We start from the raw sequence: 13,551 nt of genomic DNA on the forward strand, positions 1-13,551 counted from the left end.
AAGTCAAAATGAAGTGCTTCTGAACTACTGATAAGTGTCTGTTCAGAGAGCTGTTTGTTCAATTAACTTTCTGATTTTATGTCCCAAAAGTATATACTAAGAGGATAATAGAAAAACAAAAACAAAACAAAACAAAACTCTGCATTTCAATTTAATGGTAAAACAGAATAATTTATATAATAATTGTTTGAATAACCTGTTAGAAAAGTATTACTTTGACAGCAATTTAGTTTTACTAATTTGGTACTAGTGTTTCTTTCCTAACTCCTGAATGAACGGATTAGTCATATTATGTCTGACCACCTCCTACATAGAAATTAATGGCAGGATGTTTTCATAAAGATACTCAGAATCTTGTTTGCCTTTCCTTGGAAAAGGAGGTCTTAGGGTTAGAGGTTTCTAGATGTTTAATTTCATAGTTGCTTGATATTAGTGTCAGCACAGGAGCTTGTGTTTAGAAAAATAATAATAATAATAAGTTCTGGATTTATTTTTTTTTCAGCTTTCATGTCTGCCAGGGTGAGATGTAGATAAAAGTAACTCAAGAATTTATTTATTCTCTCTTCGTTATGCACCTGGGTAAGAGCTAGATTTCTTCCTTCGGTGAGGTGGATAAAGGAACATATAGATAAATCTATTTTTGATATATGTTAATATAAAGTAATCGTGTTCAAATGTGTAATGTTACTTAGAAATCATGTTGCTTCATCTTTTGATCTCAGTAGCAAATGTCAAGTGAGTGGAATTTTAAACAAAGGTTAACAAAGGTTTAACTATCTTATGTTCCTTGCAGAAATGTAGTGTGTATATTTCTGATGTGCCAAAGGCTCAATTAGGTTTTGTGCTCTGAGGAGGCATGAATGCATACTTTTGTCCTTTTTTCTTCCCTTTTTGTTAATTAGTAACTTTTCTGTGATATAATATAGGAAAGGCTGATGACTGTTGTAAGAAAGGTTTGGTCAAGATCAAACCATTTTGTTAAAATACCTTCATACCGTCACTGGAGATATTTTAAAAGAAAAACATAGCTGTCTTAGTCTTCCTAACACATCAAACATGCCAAATATTAGACTAACTCTTGTAGGTATCACTCCTTTAAAAAGAAATATATATATATAGAGAGAAAACTATTTTGTTGTTCTTCTTGTTCTTGTGAATAAAATGACAACACTATATATGTTGTATGTATATTACTTAGTTCATAGGTGTCCTCCAGTATGAGGCAGGTGTAGTGGGTTTACGTGGCAAGGTTTTGGTAGCAGGGAGCCATAGGGGTGGTTTCTGTGAGAAAGATCTAGAAGCTGCCCCATGTTTGGGAAGGGCCCCATTGTTTTCCAGATCTGAGCCAATAAGCGATGTTGTTTTGCGCCTCTGTGAGAGCATATTTAAGACAGGGAAAAAAAACGCTGGGCCACACAGCAGCCGGGAGAGTGAAGGGAGTGAGAAAACAGCCTTGCAGGCACCAAGGTCAGTGAGGAAGGAGGGGGAGAGGTGCTCCAGGCGCCAGAGCAGAAGTCCCCTGCGGCCTGTGGTGAGGACCATGGTGAAGCAGGATGTCCCCCTGCAGCCCATGGAGTACCACGGTGGAGCAGGGTTCCACGCTGCAGCCCGTGGAGGAGACCACGGTGGAGCAGGTGGCCCTGCACCAACGGAGGCTGCCACCTGTGGAAGACCCCTGCCGGAGCAGATTCCAGGCCGGACCTGTAGCCCGTGGAGAGGAGACCATGCAGGAGCAGGTGACCTGGCAGGAGCTGCTGCCCGTAGGGGAGCCAGATTGGAGCAGTTTGCTCCTGAGGGATGGACCCCGTGGTACGGACCCATATCTGGAGCAGTTCTGCTGCCTGTGGGAAGCCCACGCTGGATCAGTTCATCAAGGACTGCATCCCGTGGGTGGGACCCCACAGCACAGGGGACGAGAGTGACCGAGAAGGAGCAGCAGAGAAGAAGTGCTGTAGACTGACCATAACCCCCATTCCCCCGTTCCCCTGCGCCGCTCGGGGGGAGGAGGTGGAAGAGGGTGGATGGGGGGAGAAGGTGCTTTTGGTTTCTTTCCTTTGTTTCTCACTTCTCTAGCTTGTTAGTAATGAGCAATAAATCTTACTATCTTCTTATGCTGAGTCTGTTTTGCCCGTTACAATAATTATTGCATGATTTTCTCGTCCTTATCTCAACCCTTGAGCCCTTTTCACATATTTTCTCCCCATTCCTCTTTGAGGAGGGGGAGTGAGAGAGCGGCTGTGGTGGAGCTCAGCTGCCCACTTGAGCGGAACCACGACAGCAGGATAACTTTATTATCTTTCAGGATTTTTTTATTTTTATTTTTTTCTATGTTGTGACTACAACAGAACTGGAGCTTTCTGGTCTACCAACATATTTGAAAAGTCAGAGCTTGCAATGGCAAGGCTATAAGCATACACTTCTGTAGCCTGCAGAGAGAAGGAAATAAGAAGGAGCAAGTGGTGGGAAGAAGGCAGTGCAGCAAGCCACGCATATTACAGGGAAGAAATGTTTGTTCAGACACAAAGCAGGGACTACATTCTTCTCATGAATTCCTGATTTATCTCAGTGATATACCTCATTGATATGTCCCTTGGGATTCTAGACAGGATTCTCATTATCTACTCAGTTTATACAGCCTTGCTAACATGCTTCTGCTGCTAGCTGTCATTGAATTTGTGATGTACAAGTTGCAGAGTTTTCACAGAAAATCCTAAACGTGAATTTTTAGGTAAACACTTTCTTTTTCCTTAACATAGAGACAGAATCTCCACATCATGTAATTGTTGCAAGATCTGCTCAGACTGCAGATTCTGATGGCAAGAAGGAATGACATAAGTCCCCCTTACACCCTTACAAGTTCCTCTCTAGAGATTTTTGCCACTGCCCTGCTCCCTCCCTTTTGCTTGTAGATAGAAAAAGTATCATTGTGTCTCTGCATTTAGAGTTTGATATAGCATGTTTGCCCTGTGATCACAGGTTGTTCTAATGAGAAATGTTTAATGTGAAATGGGGGATGCAAGTAGCAAGCTATCTCTAACTCAGGAAGTGTTAAAACATATTCTCACAGGGTATTTTTTTTTTTTATTTTTTATTTTACTTGTTTACCTTATGATAGGGACATATGATTGACGATATTTTCCTGAAAATATTAAAAGCAACACAACTACTTGAAAATCAGTTACAAGTATGTGTCCTGTTATTATTTGTCATTAGAACAGAGAGTTAAAGATAATATCAAAATAACAGGTTTTATTATACGTGTCACAAGAATTCATAGAAGAGAGCAATATTTAATTAGTTTTACTCCAGCCCTCCATTTTGCTTCTATTTTGGTGTGCCTCTCTAATTATTCAGAACACTGTTTCTTCAGGCTCACTCTCCAGAAAGAAAGCAAAATTAATTAAACACCAGGTACGTTTAGACTTCTGTCTGGCTTAATAGAGCAGAATGGATTTTAAACTGAACAGGCATCACATGTTTCCACTTGATCAATTACTGAGAATTCATCTAACAAATTGTTCATAAACAAAAGACAGTCACAGAGAGCTGATTCTGTGCTGAGGGCTCTCATCCAGTGTTTCCCTTCTGGCTAGAAAGAAGTATCTCTGACCATTTCTGGTGATTCTTCTCTTTTTCACATGAGGAAAGCATATTCCTATACTCAAATCTCAGAAGCCGATTGTACAATTTTGCCCCTGACCTCAGCAAACTCTTCTGTCTCTCAGTTAAGAGAAAAAATACTAGGTGTTGAAGAAATGCAACCTCCATATGTACTGGAAGATGTTCGCTTAAAACAAAACAAAACAAAACAAAACAAATCAAAAACAAAACCTTACACAACATAGATATTAGGGAATTTTTCATTTAAGAAATAGTCCTTACAATTTATAGTCTTAATTGCACCATTTCTTCCCTCCAATATTTTTCTTGTATCACTTCATAAGTACTTCATCGTAGTCTATCACTCATCAAGGTTGTCTGTAAGATTGCTATTGGGATTATTGTGCAATTACCTGCAGATAAACATTACATGTCAGGCTCAGAAAACTGGACAATTTAACAGCCTGTGTAAATAGCCTGTGTCTCAGCCATACACTGCATGTTTTCACCTAATGCTTGTCACTAAAGAAGTGAGCCTTATGGTTTTGAACTGGGCATTTCACCAGAACTAGGTAGTTGCTCTGGTGGCAGCAATTCAAAAATTTACTTTGATCTGCAGAACAGTTGATCTGACACATCCTACAGACGTGGAATTGACTTTAACCTTTTCTTAAATGGTTCAATATTATTGTAACCTTTGAGTACTTAATATTTCACCTTTGCATGCTGTACAGAAAGAGCTACAGAAAAGTCATACTGTCTGGACCGACATTTGATGTTTTCACACCATCCTCTTTCCACATTATTCAAAGTAGTTGATAGTGATCTTCAGAAGTTTTATTCACTACTAGCATTTTCAGCTTGAGTGGGCTGTAGACTGTATGGAATTATCACCTCTTCTACAGTTGAATAGAACAACTGAGGGGGAGACGAGAAGACTTCAATTATTGTTCAACCTTTGCTTTTTCTACCCAACTATGCACTACAACTCTGCTACAGATTTTCCAAGGGTGATGAAAAACATTTGTAAACAGATTTAACTGCTGATGAAGTGACTATCCACACATGGGTCAGGAGATCAATTTTCTATAATTAGTGGGGGAGAAACTGGAATTTAAGAGGCAGATACAGAAGCTGTTATCTTCTCTCATAAAAGGTTATTTACTGAAAGTTTGTGTCAGCACAATGTATTTTCAGTACAGACTTGAACTTTATCTGGTGAATGAGTTATATAGGGATGGAGAATTTCTTAATTTGTTTTGTTTTGTCTTGTCAGTTTCTTTCTTCTATGCATAATATAATTAAGTACCTTTTGGTTGAGGAACAATTCCTGCTGTGTTGTTCTGTACAGAATTTGGAAATGAGAAGAAAAAAATAACATTTAATAATTGAATTATAAAGATTTTCCTCATTAACATAATGATGATAGTCTAAATGGATTTTAAATCATTGATTTGCAAGACACTTACACCATTTTCTAATGCCTCCAGTAGTTGACAGTGTCTTTGACTTCTAGAAACTTATAAAGGTTTAGTGTAAGAATGTCACTAGAAGAGTAGAGAGAAGACAGTCAATGCTGTTACAAGATAAAGACTAATGCAAGGACATTTAGGGTGTAAGAACACTTTACTATTAAAATGAGTACTGGCAAAGTTACAAGCCTGAAAATTATTGCTTAGCTTTTATAACTGTTGCAAAGTCCTCTTTCTTTCCATAGTTCTTTACTTCCACTGGTGAAATTTTCCCAGAAAGCTAACTTTCTAGGCACATGATTTCTCTTTTTACCTTCCTGTGAGAATTTTTAAAATTGTATTTTTTAGAATTTTTTGTATTTTTTAGAAATTTCTAATATTTCCAGGCTTCCTAGCCAAACTGAGAAGAAAAAAAAATATTGCATATGATTATTTTTTTTTAATAGAAGTAGTTATAGTACAGAAATCTTGACAATTTTAACAGGGCTTTAATGTACGTTTTCAATTTGATATAAGATTGAGGTATTGGCTTAGATTACAGAATCATAGAATTGTACAGGTAGAAGGGACCACAAGAGACCATTGGGACCAACCTCCCTGCCCAAGCAGGTTCCCTAGAGCAGGTTGCACAGGTAGGCATGCAGACGGGTCTTGACTATCTCCAGAGAAGGAGACTCCACAACCTCTCTGGGCAGCCTGTTTCAGTGCTCCATCACCCTCACCATGAAGTTGTTTTGCATATTGTTTATATTATTGCTTTACAAAAGCTGAAATAATGATACCTTATTTTCTCATTTCTAATATAGGATGAAATTTCAGACTGCTATATCTCCTAGAATATATAAGAGTCATAAGTTTTATTAACACAGCTCCGTCATAAGAGAATAAGAAACTGATGATGCCCAAAATAGAGGAGACAATAAGATGAAGCAACACTTATGAAGCATCTACTTTTCAAACTCCTTTGAAACATCACTGCAGATTAGTGCTTGATTATTCCCTAAGAAGACATCTCAATTCAAAGTTTCCTGATGTGAAACAAAATATATTATTTTGATTTAACTATTGGAGATAAATAAGACTTTGCAGAAAATACATCTTTCATAAGTGAACACCTTCTAAATCAAATTTTCCAAACAGTTCAAGATGCAATTAGGGTAAAAACCAGCAATCATGTCAGATGAAGTGAAATTTTGGTTTTCATTTTTATAATGAAAAGAAGTGCACAACAAATTCTTGGTTACTAAAGTCTGTGTTTTATTTTTGATCCCCTATAAGTGTGACTGCTGCTAATATTTTCCCCAACAAGTCCTCTGGACAGGAAACTGCATTTTCTCCAAATACTGAAGATGTACAGAAAATGTATGAGCGTATTTAAATCCTCATGTTACACCTCTCAAGAGCAGCCCAAAATTAGTGGTTTTCTTCAGAATAAGTGTCGAAACTAAAGTGTTTTGTTCATGTTTTGCTATGATAAATACCTAATGAAGTTGGGACTAAAATACAGGCCTCCCAGATGAGAATTGTATCTGTATATGGATTAAAAAATGTTTATTCTGTCTTCCAAATGACAATTTATACATTGCAGATTATGGATGAATAAAATTAGAATTAGGATTATAATTATTTGAACAGAATAATTAAAATTATTGTTAATACCTTTAATACCTCTCAATCAACTTCACAGCAGCAGCAGCAGCATAGAACCAGACCAGGCTACTCATGGTCCAGCTGTGTATTGAAAATCTCCAAGGAAAGGGACAGCACTACATTTCTCTGCATCCCATTCCAACATTTATGGAATTGTTAATAGTAGTATTTCCTTTTCCTTTTCCTTTTCCTTTTCCTTTTCCTTTTCCTTCTCCTTCTCCTTCTCCTTCTCCTTCTCCTTCTCCTTCTCCTTCTCCTTCTCCTTCTCCTTCTCCTTTTCCTTTTCCTTTTCTTCTTCTTCTTCTTCTTCTTTTTCTTTTTCTTCTTTTTCTCTTATTCTATTTCTATTTCTTTTTCTCTTTTTCTTTTTCTTTTTTTCTTTTTCTATTTCTTTTCTCCTTTTTCTTTTATTTTTCTTTTCTCCTTTTTCTTTTTCTTTTTCTTTTTCTTTTTCTTTTTCTTTTTCTTTTTCTTTTTCTTTTTCTTTTTCTTTTTCTTTTTCTTTTTCTTTTCTCCTTTTGCCTTTCCTGATTTCTTTTTTTTTTTTTTTTCATGTCTTATAAATAAATTTCCTATGGACTGCTGACTGTTAAGGTCTTTTGTTAAATGAGACATGAGAGTTCAATTTTCTTAAGACAGAACAAGATTTCAGATGACTCAGGCAAGAACTTAGACGAATGATTAATATATGTTATAGAAAGGAATTTCCTTATATTTTCTGAATCTAGAACTAAGTTCACAGACAGAAAAAAAAAAAAAAAAAAAAAGTTAGTGAGACTGCCAAATGCATTTATGCCATTGGAAGTATGGAATGCAATCTTGCTGATTCCCATTGCTGCATTTCTTGTACTTGTCTGAAACCATTTGAAAATATTACTAAAATATCATTCAACTGGTGACGGGGATATATGAATTCTCCCAATTCTTATTAGTATTTACCTAACAAACTAAATAGAGGACATCTTTGGAAACTATTTTTGGATAAATTTCTACAGTCTTTTAATACAATGAATTAAATGTATTACAAATGTACATAAACAAATTGCTTTATTGATTCAAATGGATTACTTGTGTAAGTATATTCCTGGTACAGCTCTTGTTGACTAAAAGCTTTTAATTTTCTTTTGGCCTCAAGAGTAACTCTTCACTTTGAGAGGAGAGAATTTGTTCTAAATAAGTACTTACCCACAACATCTGTAGAAAATATTTTATTATATTGGATTTTCAGTAAAAAGAATATAATTGCACAGCAATTATATTCTTATTTTCTTTCATTGATAATATTAATTATTAAAACAAAAATTGGGGAAAAAGAATCAAGTCTAGTTCTTACTGGCAATTTGCTCCCATTTCTTGAAGCTCCAAATAAGGTAACTAGTGAAATTATTATATGCTTTGAGCAAAGTAAAAATATTTTAAATATTTGCCTTGAACTGTTTTTTAATTGGCATTCACAGAAGAGCAATTATTGTTTTCCCTTGGCACTTGTATTGTAGAACTGCCTGTGCATTTTTAGATTTCTCAACACAGAAGTATGAATATAAAGTACAGTACACCACAATTGCTGGTGATTTGATTCAATGCAAAAGCTAAACCAGACAAACAAAGCATTTTGTGGATAACATGGAGAAGTGGGTGTGTCTTGACTCACACTCCAGTCCCAGTTTCCATTTTTCCAAATAACAGTATGAACGGCAGTCTCTGGGCAACTTCATCATCCTGTAGAATGAAATTGACAAGAGTAATCAGTAACTGGCCTGATGCTTTTACCACAGTCCATGTATGCAATGTAAAAAGGAATCACGGAAGCTGTCCATCTTTCATTCTTAATATTCAGACACAGCATGAGGACAAACATATCAATTAGCCTGGAAGCTGACTGTTAGATGTGTTCAGGCTCAGAGTTCTACAACAACACAAATGTTTTTCAGGAATCTTAACTAATTGATTTTTAGGCCCAGATAAATATGAAACTGTCTCCATGTAACCTTTCTAACGGTTTCATGATCTGCATATTATTAAATATGTTTTTATCTTCTGTATGTTATGGATTGTGGAAAGTAAATGGCTGAGATAAACAATGGAAGGCAAATGATGGAAGCTGTATTTTAGGTTTTAGATGGGCATACAGGCAGAGCAGACAGGAACATCTTTGTGAAGTCTAGTTAAATTAAAGACTACACTGCAGTCTTTCATCTGGACAGATTTGCTGCCATTGATGTTGAAATAAGCAATGAATGACTAATGAAAGGTGACAACTAGAATAATGTGCTGCTCAACAGCAGTGATTGGAAAAAAATGATTTTACTCCCTTTCAAGAGACAATTGCAAGAAATACACATTTAGTAGGATTCATGCTAAATGTAGTTATTTAAAATACTTATTCATAGAGATTGCTTCTGTTTTAGAGCTGTCTTCCTTGAAAATCCTGAAATCATCTCTCCTTCTTTTCTACTTTCTCCACGCAATTGGTTTTCATTTTATTTTATTTTATTTTGTTTTGTTTTATTTTATTTTGAATTATTATATTAGTGAAAGCAGAAAATCCAAAATACATAGAATGTATCACATAATTCTTGCATAACTGCCATCCCATTTTCTTTATTTTCTCTGGGCTGACTCCATTAGACTAAACATAGTTACAAGTGTTAGTAAAAGTTTCTTCTTTTGGAACAAAGATTTGGGATGCAGTAATACTCTTTTGGTGTATTTCCTTGCTATTATGAGACAATCATATCTGATAACTCTTTATCATCGGCAAACCTAAAATACAATGTTTCTTTTCCTATTTCGCAGCAAACACTTCTGGAAGGTAGACTACAGAAGACTTGCTTTTCTTATAAAAGACTTTTTCAGTGGGGTCAAGTGATTATATTTGCACTATTTTCCATGGTTCTGAAAAACAACTCCAATTGGACGATACTATCCTTGAATGCCATTCATAATAGTGCAGTGAAACCTGTAGTGCAGTTTTGCTCTATGTGTGAGCTTTTGAAGACATACTCTTTACCTGGACAAGCTTGAGAAGTGGGCCCATGTGACTCTAATGAAGCTCAGCAAGTCCAAGTGCAAGGTGCTGCACCTGGGTAATGGCAATCCCAGGCAGGAGCACAGAATAAGCACTGTTTTCCCCTTATGCCACCTTTGTACAGAGTTTAAACAAAGTCTGCCTGAAGATACATTGGCAATAATAAGAGAAAAACAAACAAAAAAACAACAGTTTAAATAATGTGTTCAGAATAATTTCTGAATGATTACAAAGGACCTGAAAAAATATTTCTGAAACATAATGTATAAAATGCAACATCAACAGGTCTTGATTTAACTTCTTTTTATCCCCAAGTTTTATCCATGGGGACACACTGAGGAGAAAATCTCTATATAAACAAATTTGGCAAGGCAATTTCTTTATTTTCTTAAACTTTGAAATACGTGTAATAATGTGCCAACTTTCCTATTACATTTTTATCTACAGAAGCCAATAATTCATGAACCCATGAAAATTACCTCCCAGTGTTTTCACTTCTTGTTCATCTAAGGACTTACTACTATTTTGCAAGTTTTAATGACTCTGCTGGCAATGTGTACCAGAAATTCACCAGCCATGCTGCTTCATTATGATCAACATTTACATGATTTACAAATAAAAGGCTGGAATGTCCCATCTCAGGGAAAAATCTAATGAATCTCATGAGAAAATGGAGAACCAATGTGAGCAAACCTACTTTCTGCAGACTTAAATTCTTAATATTGATAATACCATGTGATGTATTTAAACAACAAAATCTATGTACATGTGACTTCAGTTTCACCCATTTTTTCACTGAGTCACTGAAAGAACCAAAATGAAAGGACAATCAGTTTATTACCAGTTTATAGATATGTGCAAGGAAGATTTTGCAAGAAATTATATAAAAATATTCTTCATAATTTGTCAGATTTCTTGGGTGAGATTATAGTCTCAAAAATAGGTACTGAGATATGATTGTAATGTGAAAATACAACCTTCAAATCCATTTGATTTAATGACATACTCATTTTAAAATCTGCATTGCAGATATGTTTTGGAGATTAAAATTATCAGCACACAGATTTATAGGTTGTTCTTAACGATTATTGTGGACTGATAATATTATTGCTGCCCAATATTAGTTGATATTATATCAGTAATCTAAGTGTGAATGTAAGGTCTTTTTTAGGGCTTGTATGATGGACTGCTCTGAGCCTAGGTATGTAGAGTGCACAGAGAGTACAGAACTTAAATGATGGGGAGAAAAAAGGTCACAGATGAATGAACATTTTAATTTAGTCATACTAAAAATCACTTAGGAATAAAAAGTTGATTAAATGTTCTGTTTGGGAAATTCTGTACTAGAAATCCAGTGCTGAGTGAAGAGGCTCTGGAGCAGTTTTAAGCACATCTTCCTATCCCTGATGTTTTCATTACATCTACTAATTGTGTACTGACTGAAGATAGGCTGTACATATCATTTTGCAATGGCAGCCCAACGGGTTAGCCACATTCAGTCCTGCATGCTTCAGCCACACCTAAATTTGCTCTCTTTGAATCTCCATTTGCATGACATTAGTCTGGCCACAAGCGAATCTTTCAAGCATAAGTAAGTAAGTAGATAAATAAACATTTTTTTTATTATTTTTTTATTTTTTTAAACACTGTCACTGAAACGATAACTGAATGGGATCACAGAATGTATGAAAAATAAGAAGAATATACCAAAAAAAAATAAAATAAAAATCCTGTAAAAGAGTACAGCCTTGGAACACACATATCCATGTGTATATTTGTATATCACATACGTAAAATCTTACACATATATATATGTATATATACATATATGCATATTACATATTTATATATAAGTATATATGTATATATACTTATACATGTGTATATAAGATCTTACACATAGGACTAGTTATAAATCTGGAAATAAGTCTTAATTTTGGACCATTATGGAAGATACGGTAGGTGTGTTAGTAATCTATGGCAGTAGTGGTTACCACTAAAAACGTGGTTACTACTAAATAGTAACACTATTTTCTGCAAGAAAATTTACATTCTCTTTATATACCAAATAAAACTAAAATAGAGGATTAATTATTTCTTGGCATGTATGAAAGAGTAGGGTTAATAATTCTTACTTACTGCTAATTATTTTTTTTTTTAGTAAAAAAGGAACAGCTAATATCATATAAAGAATAGAAGAGAAGATGCTGATTTTGGATCCATGTATCTCCTTGTAATTGCCTGAGAAGCTTTAATAATATTGGATATTTTTTTAGTAAAAACGATAATTTTATTTCTTTATATTTCTTTTCACCAGAGAAATGCACTCTTATTATTAAAAATTATTGTATTAACCCTGATGTGTCATTCTTGTCTTTCTTTTTTCTTTTTTTTTTTTTTTTACTAAATCATATTAAATCATCAAAAACAAGAATAAATTAGTATTACGTTAGTACTTATAATACTAATTACTCTACATTAGTGTGCATGTTAGTCTTTGACTAAGCAGACTCCAGTCATTTCTTGTAAAATAGAAGTCTAAATGTGCTAATATCTGGCCATTAAAACAAACAAACAAGCAAAAAAAACACCACCATAATGGAAGTTTTAGTTGTTGCATTTGAGGAAATAATGCAATCATGCTAATCAGTTTATTATTCTATATTCATATGATTAATTTAACAGCTCTTTTTTCAAGGCTTTATTTTGCACAGTTTTTTTGTTGGTAAGGTTGAATTCAAGTTAAAGAAAATTTTACCATTTTATGGATGCTATGTAATTTTCAAGGTCTATCAGGTAGAGCCATAAATGAAAAAATATAAAATTACCAGTGTGTATTGCCCTGTAAATCATTTTCATTCCGTTAAAATATATTTCAGGATTAAAACAATGGATAACAAAGTTCCAAATGTGCAATATCAAGCAACAAATTTCTAGACCATGTTTCTTTGAAAAACACAATACAAAACAAGAACAAAAAAGTATTTCTACTAGTTTCTGTGAACAACAGAAATATCTGTAACATATTTGATTTGAAAAGACCAAATAAATAAATAAATAAATAATCACCTGTAATAAATTAAAGCTTTTAGTAACACCAGTGCAAGCTCTATAATTCTTTCGCTGGTGGACTTTAGTCCATTTCCCATTAATAAAATACTGACACAAAACCTTTTAATTAACTAGAAATATAAAAAAAGTGATTTAAAATGTCGCACTTGGGGTTGAAGGTTCATTTACAGTATTATCTTGCAAACAAGTTTAAGCTAAGTCAATATGAACTTTAGGTGATTCATTTACTTATAGTGAATTCCCCAGAAAATGATCATAACTTGTGATATTTTGCTCTCAGTTCAGAGTAGCTGATATTACAGTGTAAAACCATACAGAGAGTTGTTACCTCCCTACAGTAACTTTTTTTGTTTGCCTAAACCCAGATTAACTCAATCTTGCATCTTTCTTCCTGGATCTCACCACTAGGCAAAGCCTTTTCCTTTTTTTTCACTTGGACCTTCCACTTGGCTTTGTTGAATTTCATGAGGTTTGTACAGACACAGCTGTCAAGCCTATCAAGGTTCCTCTGGATGGCATCCCTTCCCTCTGTCATGTCAACCTCACCACACAGCTTGGTGTCATCAGCAAATCTGCTGAGGAGGCACTCAATGCTACTGTACATATCACCAACATGGACCCATTCTAACAGATCAACATCCTTCTTGTGCAGTGGGCCCCAGACCTGGATGCAGTACTACAAGTGGGGACTCACAAGAACAGAGTAGAGGGGCACAATTCCCTCCCTTG

Source organism: Aythya marila (assembly GCF_965140915.1).
Source record: "Aythya marila genome assembly, chromosome: 5".
Lineage (NCBI taxonomy): Eukaryota > Metazoa > Chordata > Aves > Anseriformes > Anatidae > Aythya > Aythya marila.